At 40.6% G+C, this 26,529-nt stretch overlaps 1 protein-coding gene across 2 annotated transcripts in view; it reads right to left on the bottom strand.

Annotated features, from left to right (window-relative positions):
* THSD7B (thrombospondin type 1 domain containing 7B) overlaps positions 1 to 23,910 on the bottom strand; it is a 1,079,084-nt gene extending 1,055,174 nt beyond the window's left edge. The window contains exons 1-3 of one of the 2 annotated variants that reach the window (XM_036237409.1): positions 22,180 to 23,910; positions 15,468 to 15,556; positions 9,195 to 10,855 (exon numbers count right to left, since the gene is read on the bottom strand). The gene's annotated coding sequence lies outside the window, so the exon portion shown is untranslated. The remainder of the gene's footprint in view (positions 1 to 9,194; positions 10,856 to 15,467; positions 15,557 to 22,179) is intronic. The other variant, XM_016145417.2, reaches the window with a different exon arrangement.
* Positions 23,911 to 26,529: the final 2,619 nt, after the last annotated feature.

Raw genomic sequence — 26,529 nt, forward strand, 5'->3', positions numbered from 1 at the left:
TCCCTCCATCATTCAGCAATCATTTATTAAAAGCCTGCTTCACCCTACATACACTCTTTCTAGGCACTATGACACATAGATGACAAGACACAGCCTCTGCCTGTAGAAATTTTCTGTCTCATCAGGAAGAGAGACTTCAAACAAACAAACAAACAAAAAATAGTGCTGTGGGAGGACAGATGACTTCATGAAAAAGGAGACATTTGAGCTGAATGTGAAAAAAAAATGAGTAGGATTTTTGCTTCTTCCGGGCAGAAAAGGAAAAGAGCATGCTGTGCTCAGGTATGAGGGAAGTTTAGGGGTTGAGCGGTTGTGCAGTAGGGGATGGGGGGGTGGGCCAAGGAAAGGAAGAACCATAGGAGGAGAGGCTGGCCAAGTAGATAGGGGGCCAGTTTGTGCAGGTGTTAGAATTCTTACACTGCGGAGCCGAAATATCATCTGGGCAAGACGGTGCCTTTAAGAGTCTCAGCGAAGCATGCATATAATCAACTTTTAATTTTAGAGAAATGAATTCTGTTTCCAGACTAGTGTATGGATTTGAGGGAGAGGAAACAAGGATGAAGTCAGTTAGTGGTTATAATCTACAATAGGACAATTTGAATGAGAATGCTTTTTAAAAAAGTGATATGGGAAAAGAAGAGGATTGCTTAACAAATCCAGGCTGATAATACCACTGTGTGCTAAGGGTGCCATTTATGCTATTTCATTTAATCCTCACATGTTTAGTAGGTGTTCAACTGAGACACAGAGAATTTAGCTAATTTTCCCAAGGTTAAATGTCTAATAAGAAGTTGCAGTTTGGACTCAAAGCCACCTGCTCATCACCGTGTATTGCACAGAGTGGACATTCAGTAAAATTTTGTCTTGGCTAAGTGGGCAAGTGTTGGTTGCCAAATGGCAATAACGACAGTGAATGTGGGGTGGCGGGGGGCAGTTCAGAGGAGAGAGCAGAGCAGTTGGACTGGCTCTCTACCACCTGGTGGGTGTCTTCTCCCTGCCATCTCTGGAAGTATTATCCAGCCTCCCTGTCCTCTGATAAAGAAACACTGGGAAATAATCAAACAAAAAAGCAGTCTCTGAGAAGATCCACCAAAAACCGCATTTGCCGAACAAAGGGTGATAAAATGGCAAGAAAGAGGCCACAGAGAACAGATAGTGTGCATTCTGGCTGGGACTTCTCTTTCCACCCACTCTGCCTGCTCAGCAGGTTCATACATCACTTTTCCCTCAGACTGTTAATTAGAGAGACACCAGCCACCCCAACACATCACGTTAATTATGAAAACAGAGCCCTGTGCACAATATAACATGGAAATGAAGTGACATGCATCCAATTAATTAAACTTTTACAGCTCTGATCAGTTTTAATTAGAGAAGCTATTCTTTTCACTCTCCTCCCGATCAATAAATGAACTTTGCAATACATACATATTTTTTAATCAATTAGCAAGCAGTGTGAGTCCACTGCTGAGTGGCACCATGAACTATTCTACAAGCCACACACACCTATGTGCACTGTTCATTTTTATTCTTGAATTTATAAGCAACATATTTGAGCTCCTGCAACTTATTTCTGAGTTAAATTAAAAAATGAGAAATCTGAGAAATGGCAGCCCCACTCAACTTGGCACTCAACTTCTTATCTTTCTTGTTTATAGACCTAGATAGAAAGTGCATTGAAGACACTAGAAATTTAAAAAGGCTCATGGAAAAAGGTTGGCAGAGGGGGTTCAAAAGCTGTGTTTCTTTGAGTCATGAGTAACAAGTCTGTGTACCCTTGACCCCAAGATAGCTCTTTCTCCCTAGGAAGAGAATATTCATAGACCAAGCACACAACTCCTGAAGAATGGCTCACAGACCGATGATGGCCAGACAAAGAGGACAGTAGTCTAGCCCCCATCATGTCTCCTAAAAAAATCTAATTCTTCATCGGCACCCACAACTAGCTACTTATCAAATAGGCACCAGAGATGGGATGTCTTGAACATCCTTGGACTGGGAGAAGAGTCAGCAGTTGGTGGAATAGAGAACATGGCTTAGTAAGGGTAAGGTGGTAAAAGAGGCAGAAGGGAAACCATTTTGTTTGGAGAAAAGTTTAAGAGTTGGAGTTCTTGAAGTTGAGAGGTCTGTAACCTCCCACCTCCTCAAAGACCTGGAACAACCTATCTAAACTTATGAAGAAAGGTTTTCAGTGGATGAAATGCATGTCAGGGGAAGCTGGGGTTCCATATCATTGGCAATAAATTAGGTCAATGTGTACACCCTCTGGCAAAGAGTCTAAATCATAAATCAGTTCACACAGAGATACCAGTGAGGTGAAAGCCATAGATCTGAAATCCAGGACCTCAGACAATGACCACAAGCAATGTTCACAAAAAGGACCCTCAGAAACATTTGGTACCTAAAGAAGAAAACATTTATCTGGCAGAAAATACCACTTCTTCTGGGTAGTGATCTTAAAGATACTTCTCCCTGGATTTGAAGTGAGAAGGAAGAGAAGAAGAGAAGAGGGGAATAAGGAAAGAAGAAGGGAAGGAGAAGGGGAGGAGAAGGGAAGAACAAGGGAGGACAAAGGGAAGGAGAAGAAGAATCTGGTAATTATTATCAAATATTGAGGGGAAGGAGAAAGAAGAGCGGTGGAAGTAAGTGGACACAGTATTAAATAAATGAACTAAATCCTCATTTTCCAAAGTGGGAGTTAAAAAATATTACCTAATATTCATAAATCAAGAAATAGAAATAGAAATTACAAGGAGATCACCACCCGGAGAATTAAATCATAAATAGATTGAAGCAGGGGCTGGAGAGGGGTAATGACCAAGTAGAAGACGGCTACTTGCCATCACGAGCTCTTCTGTACCATCACTTTGGTAAACATTTTTAAAAACGTATCTGAGAAGATAAATTATTGTTCATTCTCATGTTCCCACTGCCTGACACATGGTAACTCTTCAATGATTATTTTTTATTTAATAAGGAAATGTCCCAAATAAGAGTAATTGTTTGGTGAGCACCTAACTATGAATGTTACAAATCTGTGTTTCACACTCAGAGCTGAAATCCTGGGCTTTCTTAAATGAGATGGTGTGAGATCGCCTATACATTCACCCCTGGACTCTCAGTCTGGGCCTAGCTTCTGACAAACCTAGAAGAGCAGTTTTGAATGTCCAGTCAACTTGAAATTTCAACATCAAAAGAGCATCTCTTCTTGATGATCAAGTCATACAGTGTCAGATACAGCATAGAGTAAGTCTCACAACTTGCTCCGGGTATGCACCAGGTATCCAGCTGAACAGTAGCATGCAGAGCTGTCACTGGGAGATCTTTACAGCAGAGTCAAAGGAAACAGTTGTTATCTGGAGCTGTCTAGCAACTTTACCTGGCAGCCTAATTCCTAGAGATAATCAAATGTCTATAATAGATTACAGCACAAACCAGTCGTTCAACATACTCTGCCCAAGCCCCCCATACATCCATGGGCATTGACCACAGAATTTCTCAATAAGTGCTCTTCCTGAGGATTTTCTAGCGAAAGAACTTTTCATGGTGACGGAATGTTCTTCAAAATCCCCCAAAGGACCAGTACACTCCTGATAGGTCACCTCCTTTTGTTTCCCTTTGATGATTCCAGGAGGACTTTGAATTATGAACAACCATTCTGACACAGCACTTTGCAATATATTTTGAGCAGCAATTGTTTGAACATTAAAATATTAAAAATTTAAAATTTAAGCGGTTATAAAAAACGGTTTTGCAATGATGTTATAACTATTGACATTGGCTGTGCATGTTTTGATTAAAAGTATGTACTGTGCAAATGACTGAAATGTTCAAAGTATTCAGATTGGATTAATTGTAAAAGGAAAAGAAAAAGTGAAAAAACACTGGCTTGGTTGATTCCCTCTGGGGTATCCTTCCAGCTAGAGGTCACCATCTATCCATGAGGTCCACCCCTGCTTCCCTGCCCAAAGAGTCCCTGGCCCTGAGCAAAATAGCCTAGAAGTAGATCCTTCTAGGCTGTCTGTGAAGAAACACACACCGTATGCTCTTCTAGTAAACATGATTCCTGGAGCCAGACACCAAGTCTTCTGGGGCCCGGGACAGTCTGGCCATGTTTCTGCTATGGGAGACCCCGCCACTGGGTGTAGTTCTACCCCCTTGCTCCTTCTCTGTCTTCCCAACTCCCCCAGGGCTCCTCAGAGGATTTAGGGGTGACGGCAGCAAAGCTTATGCAAGAGCAAATCCACTATTGTCCACATTCTCTGCCATCACCATTTTAAAAGACCTATTAGGTGAAAAAGAATCTAGTGGCTAAAGCCAGACAGCCAAAACCTGTGATCGTGGATTCAAGCTGCTGTCTGCTGTTGCTTCAAACTTCTGCTGCAATAATAGCAGGACTGTCCCAGCAGTTTGCCAAGCGAGAGTTGCCAGATACTTTGCTTTGTGACTTGGCTTTGCTGTTGTGTCAACGACACACAAATGATGAACTTAAAGGATCATACGAAAAAAAAAAAAAAAAAGATGTCCAGGCACCGGCTGGGAAAGTCCGTCCTGCAGAGCTGCCAATGAGGTAATCTCCAGTGAGCGTCCAGTATCTCAATCAGCTTTACCCATAGACTAAAACCTGGCAGCACTAAGGTGCTGTTGTTTATCTGATCTCTCCCATTTTTAAGGTGTTGCAGTTAAGGTGTCACATGGCACCAAGTTGAGGACAACTCCAGCCATGATCTGAGAAATACAGGCTCTCTGTTACTCAAATGCCTTATGCCAACAGCAATGTGACATCTGTTTATTGATCGGTATCGAGGGCATCTCTTTCCGGGTGAGAGGACAAAAGGTTATCTGAATTACTTCCTTTCCCCCTTCTTCTTTCCATCTGGACTTCTCAACAGCTCCCAGAGCCACAAATTGGAGAGCCCATAATGGTTTGGGAGTACCACAATTACTGCTGTTTCCACAGCACTATAACACAGATTCAACTTCAAAGAAAGAGCATCCCTTGCTGGTTAATGTCAGTAAAGTGGAGAAAGCAAAGAAGGAAAGGGAGATGGTTGTAGAAGGCAGAGGGTCCTTAGTTCTGGGGTAGGCAGCTGTTTATCACAGTGATTTATAGTGGGAGCTGCATCATTTTCATGCCAGTAATGAGCCATTTATGGAAGACTCCACAATGCTTGCCTGTTTTATTGCCACATAGCCCAGAAAGAAGATCCTCAGAATATTCTCAAACAGAAGATGTCCCATCACGTTTAGGGTACTAAAACCCTGAAATGTCCAGGTTTCCTTCCTGCCAAGACATGGAGTCAGGCCATGAACTGTAGTGGGTCTGCCTCACCACCAGAGGGTGCCCTGTGGTCACTTTTTCCTCTCAACTCTAGGTTGGCCATCCCGCCTGAGTTTGGACTAAGTATCAAGGGCACCACACAAATTAATACCGTGGATTCTTTTTTGTTTGTTTGTTTTTTAAGAATGTCTCTTAGGATGATGTCAGATTTTCACCATACATAATTATTTTGTTTTGGGCAATGTCCTTTGACCCATGCTATTGTGATTCCTAACCGAGGAATAAGCCTCTGAACATTATATTTTCATTATGACAACTGTTCATGTTTGCAAACTACTTATTTCAAGACATCACATTATTCAAATCTCCATGTTTCTGGGATGCAAGGAATAAGGAGAGAGAAGAGAATCTCACACCAGCCCATTAGGGCTCATAGCTCAGACAAGATAGTCATTGCGATGGGTTCCCCCTTCCTATCTGCTCTTCTATCACAGATTTTCCCAGCCATCTTCTTTCAATGGGAAGATAATGATGACTAACATCCTAAGTCACAGAGAGCTTTCGGCTGCTTTAACAGAATGACTAGGTTTGATCATTCCTATGACATAATACCAAATTAAAGTCTGGGTGGCTACAGCTCCAATGGTTCTATAGCCATGGACCTTAATTTTCTTTGTGTAAAATGTACTGGTTTATCAGAAAGATTGACTGTTCTCTTTCTCTTCCCAGCCGTCATTTTCTTCTTTGACCTCTCTCCAAAGCTTCCCAAATCATGATACCATCCACTTGGAGAGTGTGATCATACATTTATTTCCCACCACATTTCCTCTGCATTATCTCATTGGTCTCTCATAATAAAAAGTCAAGGTAAGTAGAGAGGTGTAAACGAACTTCTCCAATTCTCCCAAGCACAATCAGTTGGTCTGTTCCATGTTCCCATATGTTGCACATCCCTTTATTGGAGATATTTTTGCTGTATGTGACTGCTTCTTTACCAACTTTTATCACTGTGTGTTCCCCTAAGGCAGGGACCATATCTGTCATACCAGCTTTTTATCCCCAAAGCTCTTGACATACAGTAAGTATTTAAATTACTATACTCATTTGACAAATAAGATAATCAAGTCACCCAGAATGGCTAAGTAATACCACAGGCTAAATCCACTGCTGGAAGTGAGTAAAGGAAGATCATGGGACAGTATGTATATTGTCCAATTAAAGGAATAAACAATCAATGAGAAAATAAGTGTTGAATTCTGGCTCTGAGACAAGTATCCTGATAAATGTAAAAGATAAAATAACAAGATACGATCAAAGTCTCCAATTCCCACCCAGTGACTAATGGAGTCCTTTAACTTCTCTTCGTTTCAGTTTCCCCTGATTCAGGATAAGCAGTTTGGAGGATAAGAGTTATAATGATTCATTTAGCTCTAACATTCCATGGCCTCATCAGGATTCTTGCTGGGGAGATGAGAGGTACCGCACACAGATTAACACTCATGCATAACACAGGAGTAATGAAAAAATATACCTCATCACCAAGTAGAATCAAGGTGAAAGAACAGCTGGACGCACCATGAGAAAAGTCTAAAGGAAGAGAGAGCTTGGAGAGGAGGAGTTCAGAAGGCTTTATGCAAGTTCAAATGTACGTAGTCGTCGTAGTCGTCGGGAGAAGCTGAAGGAGGTTAATGAATTGAGTAGGGGAAAAACAAAGTATGTACATTCGGAGGATAATAGTGTCAGGAAGCAGGGGAACTGCTCTTCCCATGGTCAATGCCTATTTGTGAAAGGGAAGTTTGTGTTTAAAAAAAATAAAGACTCGTCTTCACTCCAGTCAATGCTTTTCCCCTCGAACCTGAACTCACTCCCATTTCATTACATCTCCCTGCTGCCAAACCCCAATCTGAATTAGGTTGACCCTATTGTACGGTCTCACGTTATTCCAAACTTTTAGTTCATGGCAAAAATCTTACTTATACATGCATGTAGGCTGTGATTTTTCTTTTACCTTTATCCCTTACAAAACTGAAAGATCTTAGAGAGCAAGACTTGTATGTGTTTTGTTCACTGCTAAATCCCTTGCATCTAGAATATACTAAGTGTTCAATAAATATGCAATGAATAAATAAACGAAAATTGACATCATTTGGAAAGCAGGTCCACATAATGGCGGGGCTGCTTTCCAGGCCCCAGTTGCTGTGGCTGCCTTAGCAACTTCAGCCAAAGGCAAGCGAGGACATGAGTGACAGGTGCAAACCAACACAGGCTGCAAATCTGGACCCGCGCCAGTGGTTTGAGAAATACAGCCACGAGGGTTCATCATCCGACCCTGCCTTTGGCATGCTACACCACATCCCCTCCCCATTTCCTCTCCATCAAAACGGAAGACACACTCCTTTCCAAACAAACTTCATCTGATGAGCTTCAGACCCCTTCCAGCCTCCCCACACGCACCAATTCAAGCATCCTGTCACCAACTCAATCTCATAATGAATGGCTTTGTCTGTACACATTCAGAGTCATAAAGTAGTGATCTGACCCACGCCTCCACCTGCAGGTCCCTGGGGCTATTTCTGCTTTTAAAGAGCTAAAGCAACTCAGTCTCAGAAAGAATAGGCAACTTCCTGAAGGTCACACAGCTAAAAACCTGTACAACTGGCTCTAAAGAGAAAAGCACCAGTCATAACTCCAATTAATATCTAAGACTTGCCATAAACCAGGCATTCTGCTAAATGCTTCCTTGTATTGTCCCTGTGAATTCTCACAAGAGCCCTATGAGATATATATTATTAATCCCACTTTGCTCTAAGACCTGCGTCACAGATTAGCTACATAACTGGCCCAAAGCCAGTCAGCTTCAAGTCACAGATCTGGATTCTAATTTAGGACCAAATCTGACCTCATGACCTAAACGTTTTCCCCTATATAGTCATCACATGACTACTGGGATGATTTTTTTTTCATCTCCTCGATTCTCACTCATTCAGTTATAAACTCTCTAAGCAATAAGGCCACGTAGTGGAAGAATTGACTCACGATTCATGGAAAATGTTTCACAGTAGGACTCACCCAGAGGGGTCTGTCTTCAGAAAAATTACAAATTCAGTCTCCAGTGTCCTACATCCACCCTCCCCATTTTTTCAGGCACCCCATCCACATCAAAACCCGGAATCTCCATACCCCTACAACAGCCCACACCCAGCCCCTCCCTCCTTGAGCCCAAACCCTCCTCCCTTCCAATCGATTTATCAACTAACAAACTCAGCTAGTTTTCCAAGAGGAATGAATCTGACAAACCCAGTGATTGTAATAAGCATGCACCAACTACATTATATGGGGCATCTCTTTAAAAATTTATGCATATATTATGGCCAAGTCTGCAGAAGCCAGTTCTGTCCATTCTGAAGTAAAGTCTTATGTTTGCTTCTCATCAGTGTGATCATCTGATGCTGCTGCCTTGGCGGTAACAGAGCTTTTATAGCCCTGGGTGTGCCCTCCACTGGGGGCCCATGTGCTTGCATTTTAACACAGAGCAGCTGTAAGAGGGAGGAGAGGCCCAAAGCAGGAAAGCTGCAGGTGTGGATGTTCACCTCCTTGCCTCTGCTGGCTCCAACCCTCTGCAATGGGGAGCTTAGGTACAGCTACTGTGTACTGAGCACCGACTATGTGCCTAGCTACCTTTTTTCACTGGATCCTTATTAACACCACTCTGTGAAGAAGGTTGCACTGTCCCAAATTTACAGGAAAAGAAAATGAGATCCAGAAATATCAAATAACTTCCCACATAGAATAAAGGATTTCGATGCCAGCTTTGCTTGCCCCAAAACTTTGAGTACTTCCCACCACACTAAGCTGCTTCACCCACTCTCTGTATAAGACTTAATGATTTTGCAAAGCAAAACTCAGCTCTTACCTTCCCAAGCAATGCTGGCTAGAAGATCAATTAGAGTTGCTGTTTATGGTCAGCAGGTAAAGAGAGTGTGTGTGACATACAAGCAGACGTTTGGATTCTAATCTGCAATTAGAGTTCTGCTTCCAGCTCCAAGATTTCTTACTATATAATTGTGCCCACGAATCCAGTTTGATTTGCTCTTCTGCTTATTTATTCTTTGCATCAGAATTGTTTAGATTTACTGAATTGGCCAAACTTATAAACGGCAAATTAAACAAGAGGTGGATGTGATGCATGGGAGCAATATTGATCAAGTTGAGATGATGCAGAGCGCAAAGCAGGTCTGTTGATGTATGGCCAAAATTTCTGAGACTATTGACAATTTTCTCTAAAGCTCTTTAATAATCGCATGTCTGCTTTGGCTTTTGAATTGCCTAAACTTTGGGTGGTGAAATAAAAGCATATTATTTTAATTTATAATGGACTGAAGTTCAATTCAAATAAACCTTTCTCCTGAGGGCCCACAGTATAAGGCAGGAAGGGCCAAGAAACAGGTCTCACCGCCACATGGATCTCAAAAAGCCAGAAGTGCACTCTCCATCTGAAACCACAAAGGCTTATGGGCCTGCTGCTCTAGTCTCCAAACCAGGGTTCCCAAAATATAGTCCCCAGAACAGCAGCACCAGCAGCACCAGTGGCACGTGGGAAATTGTTCGAAATGCAAGTTCTCAGGCCTTTGCTCAAACCAACTCCTATGTCCACGTCACCTGAAATGATGGCTTGCCCATAGTAGTCACTCAATAAATACTTGTTGTTTACTGCGTAAATAACACAGGGAGGGAGAACTGAAGAGCAATGAGTGTAACGGTGCCCCAAATGGATGCTGAATGCCGCCTTCCTCCTATCTGTTCAAGCATGGCTTCTATTTCCCAGCACTGTGGTCTTCTAAGTGAGCCTGCCTCAGAATCATCCAAAAACACAGGTCTCTGGGCTCCACCTCAGAGTTTGTGATTCAGCAGATCTGGGCCCGGAGCTAAGAATATGCGTGTCAACAAGTTCTCCAGAGCTACTGATGATGCCGCAGGTGCCAGGATCCAGCTTTGAGAACCTCTGCCCCCCAAGGTGAGACTCATCTGCCTTCACTTTTTGCCTCTCTTTCCGGCCTTTGGTAGTATACTTCTTTCTAAGGTCTTCACTCCAAACTTCTCAAACCTTGGCTCAAAATATTGCCTTAGGGCAGATCCAAAAAAACAACTAAAAGCAAAATGAAAATGAAGTCTTTTCTCTTTTAAGGAACTGGCAGGACTCTTCCTTAATCATCCAGCCGTTACTTTCTTCATGAAGGAAACAGAAAAGCAAGGATGGCATTGTTGCTAGGAATTCATGGTCAATTTTTTTCTGCTGAGCAAGTAGAGAACACAGGTTCTAAATATCTGGCGCCTTTTCTGAAGGTTGCTAAGTCTCTGGTTTAGTTTGCCCAGCCACGAGGTGGCAGCACTGAGCTGGCGTTCACAGGAAATTAATCCTAGGCCGGCAGACTCCCCTTCCTCTGAGTGACTAACCTGAGCGGGACAATAAGAAATAGACTAATACATTTGATGGAACCAAAATAGGCTACAGCTCTTCTTCCCAGGCATTGAGGAAATGCTTCATCCAGCAAATGCAGACTCTGGAATAGAGACCTGAAACAGGGTTGCAAGCATTCCAGTCAGTCTCTGAAGTTAGAGCCACAATTTCCCACACTTAGATTGGGAAACACAGGGCCACTGACTAGCCGTGGGTACCAAGGAGACAGTGAGGCAGAATAATATATCTGTGTATTTCCCCAAAACATCTGTGATAACTAGCCATCTTAGTTACAATGCAACTGATAGTGACCTAAAGTACATATACATTTAAACATGCATTAAAATTTTTAAATGCTAAGTGAATGAAAAGGTATCCGAAAATTCATTCTCTCGTGGTTAGCCAAAGCGTGGTATACTATATGTAATAAGCATCATTTTTCCAAGTCAAAAATGGGATTTGTGGTTTGTGAGCTGTAAGAGTACTTAGCGATAAGCATCTGTGAAAGGAAGCGACTCCCAGCACATCTAGACTATGTGGTGGCCACGGCGAGAGTAAAACTCCAGAAAATGCAATTCTTCCTTTTCTGCTCCACCTCCCACCACTGCCAGTTTTTCTGATCTGAATTGAAATGGGTGAGAAGACTTCTGCTTTGCCAGTATGCTTTCCACCCAAATGTCCCAGATGCAGTTAGTTACTCATGATGCACGTGATTCTAATGAAAATGTGTTTTTGCGTTGGAATTATATAAATAATTGCTTTTATTTTCCTTGGACTTGGGGACAGAACCCTGAGACTTTGTAAGAACCTTTCCTTCACTAGATCGGTTGGTTTATCATCAGAATAACCTGCAAAGTTTGGTTTGGTTTTTGGTTTTGCTTACGGTTTTACAGATCCCATGTCATGGTTCACCCTACTGAGTTAAAATCTTGGGGAGGAGAGATAGAGCTGGAAAGCTGCACTGGTTTCTAATGTGTATGTAGGAATAGTAACCCAACTGAGGGAGTTCCAGTGAACTGTCACATGTAGAAATGGCTGCACCAGGTAACACAGGTTTTCATACCTCGGAGCATGTTCTCCCCATCAAATTCACCATGTCCTGTGGGGCCAGTGAGAAGGGGAAACTGTAAGTATACAGGATCTTCTTTATAGAGGCAGGGGTGAAAGGGACTTGCCCAGAATTGGACACTTGTGCAGGAGGATTGATGCTCAGGTCCTCTAATAACCCAGCTCTAATCCATTCTCGTCTATCCTTAGAACTTTCTCACTCTCTGTGCACTTTGTAGACTCAAGTTTACCATATATAGTGTTGCATGACATTCAAAAGCCGTGAAATTACTCTGCTTCTCCAGTCCACTGGATCTTTATAGAGGCCTCGTAATCCATCCCAGAATTCTGGCAAAGCGGCAAAGAAAGGAAATGAGTACAAAGACATATGAGAACAGGGTCAAGTTGCTGGAACTCTTTGAACGGAAGAATCAAAGACGCAGGGAGGAGTTCATTACGTCTCTCTGAGCGCTGGGGGCTGTCTGAGCAGGGCCAGGAGGCAGCTGTTGGGGTGAGCAAAGCAGCCCTCACCAGCATTCACACTCACACCACAGGGGACATCTGTTCACACCCATGGAAGTTGAGGAAGCTTTGTTTTTATTAACCAGGAAAGAGGAGAAAGGCATTTGGTTTAGGCAGGGGTAGGAGAAGAGGAAAATGGAAGGTTTGTGTTGACACCTCTCCCCCAATCAGCTCTGCAGTTTGAGTCTCTGTAAAGGTAATGCTCAGACATTGGATGCTTTACTTTCATGAGAGGTCTTTATAAAGGTTTTGGCAAAGCAGAGTTGATCCTGGGCCCAGGTAGCACAAAGTTGGGTGGGAGACCTGTCTCAGTCAGTTTTAATCAGAGCAGAACCACTGTGAGTGATATAGAAATAGGCATTTATTGTAGGCGTTAGACTTCACACGGCTGTGAGTGGTGGTAGAAGATTCTAAACAAGATGTTGCCTCTGTATCTGGTGTTAAATTTGAAGTTGCTATAGATCAGCTAACCTGTCAATCAGAAGGAAAACTAGATGTGGACAAGAGCAAGGACAAACTGGAACCCACAAGGAAAAAATGGGACCCGCATCAATCTCTCACCACCTCCAACCTCGATGCCCTAGATGATTTGCAGGAGATATCAGCCTGCTTCACCACAAAGCTTCACACACATCTGGCTAAGGACTTGCAGAAGCAGCAGACGTGGCGGGAGCAGCCCTAGCCAGATAGCAAATTAGTGCTAAATATGAGTGGGCAGCCACAGTGCCACGCTGACCATCAAAGTGAAAAAAAAAATGGCTGCTGCTTCACTCCTGCTTTCCAAATCTCATGCAAAATGCTAACCTGAATCTATAGAGAAAAGGGAATTCTGTGGAAGGTAATTCTTGCTTAGTGAAGCTGACGCAATGTAGATACACAAGATTCTCTCCCTGCTCTGACACCTGAGGCTGGTGGCTTCAGGCATAGCCAGTGTTTTATTAAGTTTGACATGAACTCTGGAATTCTAGTGGGCAGAACTCCAAAACAGAAATGAAAATTAATGCAGTATCTTGGGTCAGCTTTCTGGGCAGCAGATGTCCAAAAGTATATCATGGAAAGGAAAGGAAGAACATGGCAGACTGTTTTGTGAGCATCAATATGAAGGCCCATTTGGAGATTCCTCCAGATAACTGAGGAATACTTTAGGCAGGTAGGGGGTTAGGAAGTGAGGCTGTTGCAATTTTCACATAAATGGAGATGTGACCCCATTTAGTATTTAGGGATACCCATACAAACTGGTTACACAAGTAACATATTATAATGAAAATTTCATAAACTCGTGGAATTGGAAAGGAATCTGAGTCATTCGTCTGCCTCTCCTCTCCTGCCCTGCCCTATCCTCTCCATGAGCAGCCCATTTTTCGGTCATGCCAAGCTACCTGTAGGTCTCTAAACACACCGTAGTATGTGCTCTGGAACCTTCGCACTTGGTAGAGGCTCAGCATGGGGAGCTCCCATCCCTCCTGCCCTTCCTCGCCCTCTTTTCCTGAATAACATAAACTCAAATTCCAAATCTCAGGTCAGGTGAGATTCATGATATCATCTGGGGGGTCTCTTCCCTGACCCCCAGATGATATCAGCTAAGAGACTCTCCCATGTACTGTCTATTGATGGCAACTTGAACTTACCTAAGGCACCTATCTATTACTCTATTTTTAAGGAAACTTATTGAGGTATAATTGACCTACAGTAAACTCCACATATTTAAAGTAAACAATACGGTAAGTTGTGACATAAGTATACATCACAATCAAGATAAAAAACAAATTCATCACCCTTTAAAATTTCTGTAGGATCCTTCATCATTCCTCTCCCTCACCTTCCCCACCTCCATCTCCAGGCAACCTCTGATCTGTGTTCTATCACTAGAGGCTAGTTTGCATTTTTTACGGTTTTATTTAATGGACTCATACGCTATGTATTCTTTTTTGCCTGTCTTCTTTCACACTCAGCACAATTATTTTGAGAGTCATTTATCTTGTGTGTTTCAATAGCTCAGCCCCTTTTATTTCCGAGTAGAATTCCATTGTAAGATGTACTGTGGGTTGGTTTACTCATCCACCTGTTGATGGTTATTTGGATTGTTTCCAGTTTGGGGCTATTACAAATAAAGCTTCTGTGATCATTCATATAAAAATCTCTACATGAAAATATATTTCATTTTCTCTCAGATAAATAAATACCTAGGAGTGAAATAGCAGACATATGGTAGGAGTGTATATAATTATTTAAGAAACTGCCAAAAATTTTTCTGAAATGTTTGTATCCTGTTACTTTACCTTCCCCTAGCAACATGCGAGTTCCACACCAGTTTCTCCACATCCTAGCCAATTTGAATTTTGTCTTTTTTCTAGTGTCTTTTGAAGAGTGAATGTTTTTTTATTTTGATAAAGACTAATTCAACAACTTTTAAAAAATTGATGGTATCATTCCTTTAATTCCCTAGTGATTGTCTGTTTGTCTCTACTAGTTTGTGAACTCCTCAAGTGCAAAGATCACCTTTTTCCATCTCTGGATTCCTAGCACCAAGGCAATGCTTACACTTAGGAGATACTGAAATTGTAATTTTTATGGCTACATTATTACTGCTGTCTATTACGGGAAAGACTTTGGGCTTCCTGGCATCTACTCTGTAATAACTGTTCCTTTTTACAGGAATGGAGGTTTTTAATCAATCTAATTATTTTTCTCTAGCAAGGAATGTCTATGAAGGTCTCTGTATATTTCCCTACATGGTATCTGTATATTTGAACAGAGAGAGGATGAATAACAAGAAAATCCTCTCCTGAAGACTCTTCCTTTGGGAATTCTACTTGCTTTCTTTCTATATTAGGGAGAGTCCCTTGTTTTTGGAATAAGTAAAGAAAAATCTCAGAGTCTCCCCGTGGGCTGAAGTCAAAACGGGACTTCACCAGGAAAATGGTTCTAGTAAGTTTCACTATGAGCCTGCCATTTTTGCCCTAAGAAAGATGTTTGAAGAAAGGGATAAAATATTTCTTCTGTCTATGAGAACCACAGCCTAGAGGTTCTCTCCACTGGTCCCACTACAGGCTGCTGGCCCCACCAACATATCCACAATCACCAGTCAGCAGTGACTCTCGCTCTTTCAGGCTGTCAGCATGAGGGCTTATCTCAACACTGCTGGGATGTTGAACATACCGTTGAGACTTTCTGATGGGCATTTGTCTCGTGGTGTCCTAAAACTTCCATCTTTCACAGTGAAAAGGTTCTAATGATGAATTCCAGTTCTGGAAATATGGAAGATTAAGTTAACAACAGTAAAACTATTTGCTTCAAAATCCAAGAACTGCTGATAAAATATAGTTTAAAAATATATTTGAAATATATTGTTAGGCTCACAGGAAAAAAAATAAATAAGTGGAAATTACCAGGTATGAAAAGGAATGTGAAACCAGAGTAGTTAGCTTAGAAGTTGGCAATGCCGTGCTTAGCACGGGGCGAGTAATATGACTTGAGTTTTAAAAATATAGGAGATGTTGACCAGTACAAGACTGGAGAATTGGAATTAAGAACTCTCAAATTGGAGTTCTCAAACGTGATATCCTCTCTCAAAAGATAGACTAGAATGAAAACTAATGTATGTAATAAAACTTTTAAAAGCCTTAGAATTAGCCATCTGAGCATCCAACTTAAAAAGTTGTAAAAAGAACAACAGAATAAACTCCCTTTCATCAAAAACTGGATATAAAGAAAATTCTAAATGGAAAAGAGAAACAATCAAAAATTCAATAAAACAAAAAGTTATCATTTGAAAAATGACTAAGTAAAATAAACCTCTGACAAGATTGGTAAAAAAAACAAAACAAAACAAAACAAAACATTGATTGATTTAAAAGTACACGCATACATATAAACCACCAATAAAGACATGTAGAAAGGAAGCTAATTACAAATGTAGTGGAGATTTTTCAGAAATCAAGAAAATAATATGAACAACGAAACTATGGACATTTGAATATTTAGGTTAAAGCTACAATAGATGAGAAAAATATAATTTACTACAACTGTCCAAGAAGGTATATAAAATTTGAGTAAAGATAATGAATCAATAACTTAAAATTATTAACACACAAGCACATATGCATGGAGACATACACACACAAATATACCCACAAAGAAAAAAAAAAATCCAGCTTCAAATGATTCCATGGGTAAGTTCAACCAAACATCTAAGGAACAGATATTTTAATCTTATTCAAATTGTTTCATGGAACAGAAAAAGAGAAGTGCTCCCCACTTATTTGGCATATCCTTGATGCCAAACCCAGAAAGGAGAGTGTGGAATCAAAAACCATAGGCCTATCTTACAAACATACGAACAGAGAAAAATTTTACAAATTGTTAACAAAATAAGTTTAATGATGTATTGAAAAATCTTGACTCTAGGCTTCATCCTAGGAAGAGTTAATGTTAGAAAATCTATTCTTATAGCTACACAATAATAAATTAAGTAGGAAAAGAAAAGTTATAGAAGCAAAAAAGGCATATGATAAAATTAAAATACCCATTTCTTTCTTTTGGAAAAATTCTTAGTAGAAATAAAGAGGATTTTTTTTAACTAGATAAAGACTATCTACCTAAAACAAATAGCAAACATAATTTTTCGTAGTGAAAAATTAGTTTCTCCTTTTAAAATGAGAAAAAATATATAAGAATGGCAGCTAGTATTCTTTTATATAAATGTGTACTGTCCATGTTAATTCAATGCAGTAAGACAACAAAAAGAAATTTGAACACCTAAGAATTAGAAAGAAAAATTATAATTTCCAGATAATATCAATCAACATCTATAGACAAACTGATAGAACTAGTAAGAACATTCAGTAAAGTTGCTGGTACACAAACAATATACAAAGTCAATAATGTTCTTACAAGCTAACAACAAATATATAGAAAATGTGATTTTGAAAAAGACATGTGACAATAGCAACAAAAACTATAAGGAACATAGAAATATATCTAAAAGAGATGTCCTCTATGAACAAAATTAAGTTTATAAAACATAAAATATATTTAAAGAAATTCAATAAATGTAGAGATATACTACTTCGTTATTTGGGATATGGATTGGATTGTGTAGAGTATAATACAGACCCAAAATAATAACAATGGTATAAACTATAACACTCTCTCTCTCTCTCTCTCTCTCTCTCTCAGTAATAATTTGAATGTAGACATTTCAGAGCTAGTCTGGAAACTGGGTAACTAATGATATTTGCTATATTTATAGATATTTGCAGAAATCAATTTTTTTAAATTAATCTATAAATTCAAGTCTATTCTAAATTGCAGTGAATTTGTGTGTAGGACAAGCTCATTATAAAATTTATATGAAAGAGTGAAGGGCCGGGAATAGCAAAACAATTTGAAGAAGTGAAATACTGAAACAGATGATGAGACAAAAGATTACAACAGACATTTCTCCAAAGAAGATGCATGCAATCAATAAGCACATGAAAAGAATCTCAACATCATTAGTCATTAGAAAATACCAATCAAAACCGCAATGAGAAACAATTTCATACCCACTAGGATGACTATAACAAAAACTACTACCAACAACAAGTGTGGGTAAAGATGTGAAGAAATTGGAACCTTCATATATTACTGATGGAAATGTAAAATGGTGCAGTCACCATGGAAAATATTTTGGTGGTCCCTCAAAACGCTAAACATAGAATTGCCATCTGAACCAGCAATAGCACTCTTAGAGAAATGAAACATATGTTCACACAAAATTTGTACAGAAATGTTTATAATGACATTATGCAGAATAGCCAAAAAAAAATGGAAACAATCCAAAGATTCATCAACTGATGAATGGATAAACAAAATATGACACAGTCAGCCCTCTGTATTTGCAGGTTCTACATCCACAAATTCAACCAACAACAGGTCAAAAATATTTGAAAAAGTAAGTTACGTTATTATTAACATGTATCATGCTGTTAGGCCTGCTATGATTATGTCTGTACTGAACATGTACAGAATCTCTTGTCATTATTCCCTAAACAGTACAGTATAACAACAATTTACAAGCATTTATGTTGTATTAGGTATTGTAAGTAACTTAGAGATGTGCGTAGGTTACATGCAAATACTATCATTTTATACAAGGACTTGAGCACCCACAGTTTTTGGTATCCATGGGGGTCCTGGAACCAATCACCTGTAGATACTGAGAAACAACTCTATATCCACATAATGGAATTTTGCTCAGTCATTAAAAAAATGAAATACAGAGACATGCTACCACATGGATGAAACTTGAAAAATGCTAAGTGAAAGGGGCCAAACTCAAAAGACCACATATAATATAATTCCGTTTATATGAATGTCCAGAATACGCAAATCCATAAAGACAGAAAATAGATTATTGGTTGCCAGGAGCTAGGGAGAAGCAGCGGGGAGGGAAGCAGGGAGTGAGGGCTAAAGGGTATCGGGTTACTTTTTGGGGTATAACAGTATTCTGGAATTAGATAGTGATGACAGTTGCACAATTTGATGCATATATTACATTTTACATTTGGATGGGGTGAATTTTATGGCACATGTATATCTCAGTAAAAAAAATAATAATTAAAAATGTTTGAGGGTATAGTAATCAAAACACCGTGGTATTATATAGGAATAAGACATCTTGATCAATAGAACTGAATGCAGAGCATAATAGGATCCACATATACAAAAGCCAGGCATATGACACAGGTGACGTTAGAAATCAATAGGGAAAGGATAAATTACTAAAAGAAGGATAAAAGAAATAAAATTAGGTTCCTCCATTACACCTTCACAAAAACTAATTTTAAATGGACTAAAGTCAACAATGAAAAAAAGTGAAACTGTGAAACCTTTAAAATAAAAATAGAAAACATCTTTTATAAATTTAGGACAGGGAAAGATTTCTCAAGTCACAAAAAGAAAAAAAAAGGAAAAAGAAATATACAATTAACATAAAAACAAACATAGTAAGATTATTTATAGATACATACATTACAGTTAAGATATAAAGTCATTCATGAGAATAACATATGTCTTGTTCAAGTGAATAGTTACCATTGGGGAAGCAGGGAAAAGGGATAAAAAAAAAAGATAATAGCACAATAACTATGCAGGTATTAACTTTCTTTCTCAAGAACTCTACAGCACATGTAGCAAAACAAACAAACAAACAAACCATACATTGTTAAAACTTTGTGATAGATACATAAAGGTCTCTTATATTAAGATTGAAGTATCCCCAGATACATCCTGCCATCCTCCCAGGGTTGGCACTTTTGTGATGGAGGCACAGAATGTTAGACAGCAAACTCGTGACAGAAATGGGGTTAAAACTCAGCTATGCCCCAACCGCTACTGCCTGCTCTTTCTGGAAATAGCACGTCTGCCATTCTGGGCAAGCATTCAAGTTATTTCCACTCTAAAGTGTTATGTGGATTTACTAAACCAACAGGAAGTCAGGGGAGAAACCTAAATCACTGTCTTTGCAAATTACTATTTTCTGCTAGTACTGAGAACCTATTCCACCATAAAATCAATGGGGAAAAGGGGAGTGAAGGAGTGAAAAGGAAGTACCCCTTATTCCTCTGAAGTGCAGACATTACTCCTGCACTCATTGGAGCCACTTTCCTCCTTCCCCGCTCACCTGGGTAAACACAGATGCCAGGACAAAGGCATCCAACTATTGCTGTTAAGTCACAACTGGGAGAAGGGCACTCAGAGAAGCTTCCTCTAAGCTGGAGCCTTAAGCAAAAAGCCTGCCAACAAGCAAGGAAGTGGTGGTGGGCGGGGGGAGGGGTACTGCAGCCCCAAGGGAATTAGAGAAACCTCACCTGCTCAATTCTTCCTTTTTAGCTGCAGAACATGAAGCAGGTAGTTCTGGGCAGAGGTTAAGGACACAGAGTGACATGAAGCTGGGTTCTGGAGAGTACGCACAACTTTCGCTAAGACAGTGGTTCTTAACCCTAACCACGCATTACAATAACCAGGGAACCAAAAAGAAAATAATAATACAGATGACCAAGTTTCACTCTCACAGATTCTGATGTAATTGGTTTGAAACAAGTCATTGGTATTATGTAAAAACACACCAGGTGATTCTAATGTGCTGCCTCTCCCCTAAGGACTCACAGAAATAATTTGGGAGGACTTTTAAGAGAAATGGTTTTCTCAGAGCTGACCATAAATGAAGTGAAACCAGATAAGCTCAGGCTCTGAACCCAACTCTGCCACTTATTATGTGACCTGGGGTAGGTTACTCAACCCCAATTTGACTCAACCCCAATTTTCCATTTGAACCTGGGGAAGATAATACATACCCTTCAATGATGGTGGTAACTGATACGACATATGCACTAGAGTGCCTGGCACGTGGCTACATTAACAGTCATTTCAAGCCAGGAATAGCTCAGCTGCAGTTGAGTACATCCTTGGAGTGGTGATTCAGAACCAGAAAGAAGCCAAAGCTTTGCATATCTCAGTCACTCCCACATTTGTGGAGAAGGGGTCACCACAGCACCTACCTGAATCTTTCTGGATCAAATTTGGTATTTGGCTTGAATGGCAAGTCCTTAAGCAGTTAAGCCTCAGTTTTTCAAAGGAATGGAAGAGGGCTATGTGGCGTACTATGGTCTGAATGTTTGTGTCCCCTAAAAATTTATATGTTGAAATCTAATTTCCAGTATGATGGTATTAGGAGCTATGGTCTCTGGAAGGTGATTAGGACAGGAAGGTAGAGTCCTCGTGAATGGGATCAATGCTTTTATAAAAGAGACCCCACAGAGCTCCCTTGTTCCCTTCTACCATGTGAGGACACCATGGAAGATGGTCACCTAGTAAACGGGCCCATACCAGACACCAGATCTGCCAGGGTCTTGATCTTGGTTCAGCCTCCAGAACAGCAGGAAATAAATTTCCGTGGTTGCCTAATCTATTGTATTTTGTTATAGCAGCCCGAATGGACCAACACAAGTAAATGACCAAAAGATTCCCTATTTGGAATTTGAAATATGTCACAGGCTGTGGTAGGCAGAATAATGCTGGTCCTCGTCCTCCCTCCCCCCGCTCCCTGCAAGATGTCCACATCCCCCTCCCTGGAATCTGCAAATATGTTAGATTACATAGTGAAGAGGAATTAAGGTTGCACATGGAATTGAGGTTGCTAATCAGCTGACTTTGATATGGGGAAATTACGCTGTATTGGGGTGGGACTCTTCTTTATGAGTAGAAGAGAAAGGCAGAAAAGAGAAAACTGGGAAGATGATACCGTGGGGACTCGACCCACTGTTGCTAGAAGAAGCAGCGCGAAGAAGTGGTGAGTAAGCAATGTGGGTTGTCTCGAGAAGCCGGAAAAGGCAAGGAAACAGATTCTCTCCTAGAGACTCCAAAAGGAACGCAGCCCTGCTGACACCTTAATTTTAGTCCCTTGAGACTAGTATTGGACTTTGGACTGCCAAAATTGTCAGATAGTAAATTTGTATTGCTTTATTTAAGCAACTAAGTTCATGGCAAAAATTTTTTTGGCCTCCAATTCCATTTTACTACTTTTTTTCTTTTCATAAATATACCATCCATCACCTTGGGTTAGTGAATGTTACCAAAAATTCTTCAGGGACAGTTAGTTACAGCTTGGGGTGCCCATCTTAAATTTGTGGTAACAGCAGCGATTAAAAAAAAATAGGCCAAATACTTGTGTAACTAGAAAGTTTTCAGTCCTTCTCTATGGGTATCCTTGGCTAAACTAGAGGGCTAGGTGGTGACTCAGGGAGGCTGCAGGCTGGGGATAAAATGACCTCAACAACTGCTGTATAAGAAACAGAATCCAAGACCCGAGGTTTATTCACTCACTCACTCGCTCACTGAAGAATGATCACTGAGCATCTTCGTGCTGGACAGCAGGAACGTCAGACGAGTAAGGTGCATCCTCAGACTTCGAGGACCCCACCATCTACATGCAGGGGGCAGAAAAATAAATAGGAAATTATGAGTGTTGTGATCAATGGCTAGTGTCAGGAAATTTTCACAGTGAAGTAATGTTCCAGCTGAATTAGGAAAAAAACAGCAGATATTTGTGGAGGAAACTAAATTCTAGGGGGAAAAAAAGAGAGAGAGATGAGCAAATGCAGGGCTCTCATGACCACGAGCACCCATAAACCATTCCGCATTGCCCCAAATCACCAGGTGGGACTTGCGCTCTGTATGCCCTCTCCCACAACCAGATGTCGCTCCTCCAGGACATTCCTGGCCTGACATACTGCAGGCTCTATACAAACAGGATCCCTGGCTCATGCGTCTCTCACACGCCAGCTCCTTACACAGTCTCTGGCACATAGTAGGTGCTCACTTCGAAAGCTGTCACAGGAAGGAATGGATGGAAAGAAGAAGAGAGGAAAAGTTAAACACAAAACTCCAGATCTCCCTTAACCCTCACCCTCACTTCTAGCACCACTACTCATGCTCGTTCTGGTGTTCACCCCAGGAACCCCTCTTGCCCCTGCTCCATGTGCTCACTCCAGGACCTTTCCTTCCCCTGCTCTCACTTCAGGAGTCCCCGAAATACAGCCCTACCCATTCTTCTCCCCAAGGACTTCATTCACGGTTTCCTCTCAACCCTCCCTTCAATCTTCTGCCTACTGCTTTCCATGACATAGCAGCACTGGTGAGAAAAAGAAACAAAGATGCTAGCACCCTCTCTATCATACTTCACAACTGTTTCTTCTCTGGAAAAGAGACTTGGGGGAGAGACTTGGTTCACACAAGTGTGTCTGTTTCCTAATGCATTGGAGATTAGACCTTACTCCAAACAAAGAAGAAAGTCATATTCATTCTCCAAAGGCAAGAGAAAAATTCTTCTTCGACAACAGTGATGCTATGGATAGTTTAGAGGCCTTGGCACACCTCCAGCAATCCCAATGGTAACATTCTGTTATGTGAATAATTGTCATCTTATCAATTTTTTAAAATGTGACTAAATATGTCTTTAAAAAATGTTTCTTCATTGATCAGTATTATACAATCTAGGTAATTTTTTAAGCTTCAAAGAGGTCCCTACTCTCCCATCTCTCTACCATTCAATCAAATTGCTGTTCCTACATGCTCCTAAGTATAAATTCTAGGTCCTGCCAGGATTTTTACCATAGAGATGAATAATTATGAATATCAGCTGAAATTTGCTTCAAATTACATTTGTTTTTATGGGTCATTAACCCTAATCACCAGATCTCTGGGCTTTTTATTTCTAAAACAAAACAAACAAACAAAAACCCTCAAAACTAACATGACAGATATTTCTACCAGCCCGAAGCACTGGAAACAAACTCAACAGAGTAAAGGATTTCTAAACCGAGATTTTAAATCAAAAATGTATTGAACTGAACAGTAAACATTTCCTGAGGCGCATTGCACCCAATGCGTCACCGTCCAATCCAGATCATCAGCTGGGGGGTTACAGTATCTTTCACTGTGCCTGAGGGGGAAACTTCACCTGTTTTACTGTTTTGGTAAGACCTGCCTTGGCAGAAACCACATAGCCAAAGGCAAGTGTGAAAAAGAGATACTTTGCACAAACCAAGATGGAAAAGATAAATATATACATGTTATTCTTTATCTGTATGGTTGTTTGGGGACCTACTATTTCCTTCATAAGTGAAAACAATAGTCACGCTGTGGCGGGGGCGGAGGGGGGCGGTAGGGGGAGGTGTGACAGCAATGTCAGCCTGATGCCCCAGCAGTTTCCATACTATACACACTCAAGGACAAAACGTGCTTAGAGGCTATGAATATTAATTCATGCTCAGCTAGTCAATGGTTGCCTTTCTCACTCCTCCTCTAACCACTTGTGCAAAATTTCTCACCTTGGACTGTACGCACTGAGTTGCCTACAAAGCTGATTGTGTCACCCCTGAGAATGGTTTCTCAGATATGCATAGATCTGTCCAAATAGCCTCAGCTCTGGGCTATTAAACATTCTTCTTGACTTTCTACCTGTTGTCACCCATCCAGAGAAGCTCTTGCACAGTCCACCTACTTCTGTGTGCAGAGCAGGCCTAGCAAGCTTCCTACCACCACTCTGAGTCCTTCGAGACTCAGCTCTTGCTCCCATTTTTCATACTGGTTTGGCGCATTCCCTTAATGCCCTATACCTACCCCTATTGTTAAGACTCAATAGAATAATAGAGATAAAATGTAAATATTTTAGGTTCAAGCTATATCTTATTTATCTTTGTCCTTCCAATGTATAAAACTATGACTACCATCTGATAGGTTCTCAATAAATGTGTAGGTGAAGCAGACATGTTATTGCTAAAGCAATCTCCCATCAAAAAGAAAGTAAAGTTAGCCTGAAAAGGCCTACGCAAATTCCAGGCAGACTGCTAGCTGGGCAGGAAGACCACCTCACTTCCACCCAAGGTCCACTGCTGCTATTCTCCACTCCTGGTGAGCTTCTGGGGTTATAATAACTAGCGAAGGGGGCCTGGCTCTATTCTAGCATCACTGTCCTTGTCTGACTGTGCTTTTCTCTTAATGCTGAAGAGAAAGGACATTTGGTCTAATGGGAACAAGCATCAAATTGCGAGTTAAAGAGATTTGCTGTCCAGAGCCTAACTCTGCAACACATGAGGCTATACAGGTTACATGTACTCTCTGATCTTCAACTGATTCATGCTTAAAATGAGATGGATGCCCCTTCACACCCACTATGATGTCTATAATAAAAACACAGACAATAACATGTGTTGACAAGGGTATGGAGAAACTAGAACTCTCATACACTGCTGGTGAAAATGTAAAGTAATGTGGCTGCTTTGGAAAATAGTGGCAATTCCTCAAAAAGCTAATCTTACAGTCACATATGAGGCAGCAATTCTACTCCTAGGTATATACCCAAGAAAAATTAAAACAAATTTCCAGACAAAAACTTGTATACAAATGTTCATAGCAGCATTATTTATAATAGCCAGAGTGAAAACAACACAAAGTCCATCAACCAATGAATGGATAAACAAAATGTAGTATATCCATGCAATGGAATATTAGACTTCAAAAGGAAGGAAGTACATACCATGACATGGATGAAACTTAAAGACATCATGCTAAGTGAAAGAAGGAATCAAGGCTGACTGTTTCATGGATACATGGTCTCCTTTGAGAATGAAGAAAATGTTTTGGAACCAGAGAGAGATGATGGTTGTACAACATTGTAAATGTACTAAATGCCACTAAAGTATATATTTTAAATGGCTAATTTTATGTTACGTGAATTCACCTCGAAAAATAAAGAACTTTCAGAGTTGAAGAAATATTTTAATTTTTAATCCAGCCTGAATTATATTTTTATTTTACCATGTGTAATAAAGTATAACTTTTAATATGCATTTTTTAAATGGAAAAAAAGACTAACAAAAGCCTTCTGGGGACCTGCCGGGGGTATGGGCTGACTCTCCCACTGGGAGGTGGTCCCTCAAGCAGACCCACCAGCATCACAGGCTTGGTAGAGCACATCAAATGAAAGAAGGGAACTGGTGCTGTTCAGCCTCGCTTGGAAACACACAAGAATGCCTCTAGGAGCTTCCGGAAACCATTTCAGACAGCTTTACTAGGCAGTGGGTCCTGAAATGGCAGGTCCAAGTGAGAGCCATAGAAATATGAGTTACTGAAGTCAAAGTATCCTTATTTTAACACTAGGTTAGGGTGGCCTTTAGAAATGAAAATAGTAATGATTGCTAATTTTTTATTCAGCCTCCTTTCTCTGTTTGTCTGGACATAGCTAGATATGCTTCCTGCCTGCAAAGCAGGCCTCCCCATTTCACAGATGTGGAAACCAGGGCTGTATAGAAAAGGCAAGTGGTTTACAGCAGTCACACAGCATGGGAGAGTAAGAGCCAAGGAATCACACCCAAGTCCGTGGGTCTGGCGTTTCCCACCACACCATGTGCCTCCTGCAAGGGAAGTATTTAGTTCTTAAACAAAAGCAGCTCAGCTATAGCAAACTCTGAACGTTGTGACTTCACACCCTGAGCTCAGTTTCTGATAATAGTCACTCTGGGCTTTCTAAAGTTGACTTGTGATAGCACCTGCCAGGAGGCTCTTTAGACAATCTTGTAGAGATGATAAGCCCTAAAAAAAAAATGTCCCAGATAATATAAAGAAGAGCAAATGGGGAGGAGCACTTTTAGACCTGATTATTTAATTGGGGAGCCTC

Source organism: Rousettus aegyptiacus, unplaced genomic scaffold (assembly GCF_014176215.1).
Source record: "Rousettus aegyptiacus isolate mRouAeg1 unplaced genomic scaffold, mRouAeg1.p scaffold_m13_p_2, whole genome shotgun sequence".
NCBI lineage: Eukaryota > Metazoa > Chordata > Mammalia > Chiroptera > Pteropodidae > Rousettus > Rousettus aegyptiacus.